A 3514-nucleotide genomic window follows, 5' to 3' on the forward strand; every position below is an offset into this window, starting at 1 on the left:
GGCTTTCGGGCATGCAAGCTCATGCGCCTAGCGTGAGTTTTCAGCTCGGGCCTGGAATTTGAATCACCGACTACGTGGGAGTCTGGGGACGTAACCGAATGCCTGCTGGTCCCTCTTGGTGCCTTTCAGCACAACGTGAGTGCTCTGACACCTCCTGGGAGAAACTCCGTGCAGCTTCCTTTCCCAGCTTTCAGCCCCATACCTGACCACATGGCCCTCTCTGTTCTCTGTGGCCTCTCCTTGCCCAGAACACAGGAGGGAGGTACGTTTCCCCACCGAGTTCCAGGACCCTGAACTGACGCGGGAGGGAAAGGTAAAGCCACACTTTGGCCGCGTGGGCGAACCCGATGCCCCCGCGGCTCTGCAGGTGCCCACTCCTGATGCACAGGTGGCAGATGGCCGCACTGAGGGGCCCCACGGCGTTGCCACTTGGCCAGAGAATCACAGAGCCTGGAGCACCCGCGCTGTCCATGCCGACCGACAGTGCAGGCTCTGCCCGGCAGCGGCTCAGCGTGACCTGGACACGTCTGGGGCAATACCCACACTGCATGGCACACGCAGGGGCCCGGCCTCCTCTGCCCAGAAAGGCCCACGGCCCTGCCCGGAGCAGCGGTGTCACGCAGCCTCACGGCGGCCCAAGCCGGCCATGCCAGGTGTGCCCACTACTTTAGAGCTGCAAGCAGGCGCTGAGCGGGGCCGCGGCTGCTTCTGAACACCGTCCCTATTCCCCGTCATGGAGATAAACGTAAACACCGGGATGATAAGCCGGCTCTAGGCAGAGTTGGACCAGCATGCCGACCACGGGCAAGTCCTTTCTACAAGTGGGCAGCTCCCGGCAGTCCGTGCTCGCCCGCCGCGGGGTCCGGGCCTCCTACATGGTGGCCGTGGTTTGGTAATGGAGTGCAAAGACATGAGTGATTCCCCACTTAGCCCAGTCCCGCGTCCCCTACGTCACACAGAGGTCCCCACCGGTATGACACTTACTGAGGTCAGAGCAGCTCACCTGACGCCGCCTCTGGGCCATTCTCCTCCTTACACTTCTAAGACGTCCATGAGTGTCACACAGGGAGCAACGTCGCCATGTCACTGCAGAACTGAGCACAATGCCATAGCGGTCTCCCACGCTCTGGGAGGTGAGGTGGACAGGAGCCCTGAGTGTCACTCTGTACTTGTACTTGCGTGAGGAGGAGCTAGTGAGGTGTGCGTGATTAACTTGCATTTTTCTTTAACGGTGATAGTCACTTACCGGTACAGTATTCTGGTTTTAACACTTAGCCAGATTCCCGTACCCACGGGGGCAGACAGGGCACGGGGCCACACCAGCGCCTAGAGACCCTCACGCTGTCTCACACCCACCTCAGCCACTGCGGCCCAGAGGTTTCTCTCCTGTCTGGACAATGCTGCATTTTCACAATGTCCGAATGGAACTGTGCAGTATTTAATTCCACCGCTGTCACGTGGAGTGGTGTCTCTGGAGGGTCACCCAGGTGGCACCCACGGTCTGTCCCTCCTGTTGGACAGCGTGCCACTGGAAACAGACTCCACCCCTACAGGACACGACTGCCCCGGGATGGCACGACGCCACAGACGGCACCCTGCAGGTTTATGACCGACGCGAATTCATTTCTCAGGGGGTTTCCTAGAGAGAGCGCTGCGAAGGCACAGGGCCACCGCGGACGTGTTTCCAGAGGGGCTGCGCCATCTGCGTAATTCGGATCCGAGCAGACAGTATTCCGGAGGAAAGACACCTCACGTACTTCTCATAAGATGAAGAGGTATCGTGGCAGCAAAAGAGAAAGGTCCAGTGAGATAAGGTCAGCTCCGCATCTCAAATCCAGCTTCCCCGAAGATGAGACAGTATAAGCGACATCGATGGGCGTTAGGGGTGGCTCTGCGTCACGGACGACAGCTCGGTGTGAAATCCTCGCTTTCCCAACGGCCACCTCTGGGCCGCTCAGGGCAGCTGGGGCCGCTGACTGCATGGATGGCACCACAGGAGACGGCTCGCGAGGACCGCTGGCATCCCGGGGAGGACGGCGGCCAGCAGGAGCGAGTCCCGGGGGGAAACTGAGGCACGCGGCCAGGCAGGGGCTAAGACTGAGCCCCGAGCCAAGGGCAGGGGGACGTGTGAGCGGGGAGCACCCAGCCGGCCAGGACCAGCGACAGGAAAAGGGACACGCCTTTGCAAGGAAGAAGAGGTGACCAGAAACTGAGTCCTTGACGGCGTCCTCTGCAAGGCCAGATCAAGCCTTCCCGGAAGAGCAGCAGGCCAAGAGACCCGGACTTTTGTCACTTGCAACGAACACGGTCCTCGTGTCCGTGCGGTGCTGCAGTCGTCCAGCGGACCTACGGTGGTATGGACGTAGAGGAGGACCCAGCGCCGACATCCACAAGGCTGAAGCAACTGAAGAGCTGACCTGTCTTCAGACAACGGGACGGGACGGGACGGCCTCTGGCTGTACAAAGGCCCTCACTCCTCCATCTCCCTGGACACGAGCACACTCAGTCACAGTGGCACAGGCCAAGGCTGTCCGGGGCCACGCAGATGACGGGGCTTCCATCCTCGGTCGACCTGAAGCACCGCTGTGTGTGCGTCCGCTGCCTACATGTGCGTGCGTCTGCTGCCTACGTGTGCGTGCGTCCGCTGCCTACGTGTGTGTGCGTCTGCTGCCTGTGCGTGCGTCCGCTGCCTGCATGTGTGTGCATCTGTTGCCTGTCTGTGCGTGCGTCCGCTGCCTACGTGTGCGTCCGCTGACTGTATGCGTGTGTGTCCGCTGCCTGAGTATGTGTCCACTGCCTGTCTGCGTGTGCTTTCGCTGCCTGTATGTGTGCATCCACTGCCTGTGTGCACGTCCGCTGCCTGAGTGTGCGTCCACTGTCTGCGTGTGCGTTCGCTGCCTGCGTGTGCGCCCTCTGCCTGCATATGTATACATTGCATGTGTGCGCACACTGCAGTCCGGCTGGCTGAGAGCCTAGTGGGGAGGTGCCGAGCCAGGCAGAGGTGCCTTTCTCGCTCAGGCACCCGGTGACCCCCAGCCCGGTGGCAGCCGGAGGTGCTGGTGCCCTGGCTACCCTGTACCACCCTGCAGGTCCCGCGCCCCGCGAGCCACATGGAGCCCCCACGAGGCTCTCTGCAGAAAGAGTCCTGACGTCAGTAACTTGCATGAGTTCAGAAGAACTACTTAGTTTGTGCTGAGCATCAGTGACCACATGCATACCGCGGGAATTCGCTGTATGTTCTAAGTCCCTGTTTCAGGCGAGGGACCAGAGAAGGCATTGCCCAGACAGAGCCGCCGTCCCCACTTGAAAGTGGTTAGATGTTTCTAAACCGTGAAACTCGGCTTCAGTCACCCAGAGTCTCTCTCTGAATTCTTGGTGACTGAATTTGACTTAAGTTTAGAAAAGACTTTATGAAAATGTACAGATTTTTCTGAAGTCACGATGTCACCTCCGTGACCAGATTTTGATTCTGTCAAGGAAGACGACCTCATGGCCTCAGGGCAGGGCAGGCCGC

The sequence above is a fragment of the Tupaia chinensis genome, unplaced genomic scaffold (assembly GCF_000334495.1).
Source record: "Tupaia chinensis unplaced genomic scaffold, TupChi_1.0 Scaffold138080_1, whole genome shotgun sequence".
In the NCBI taxonomy this organism is placed as follows: Eukaryota; Metazoa; Chordata; class Mammalia; order Scandentia; family Tupaiidae; genus Tupaia; species Tupaia belangeri.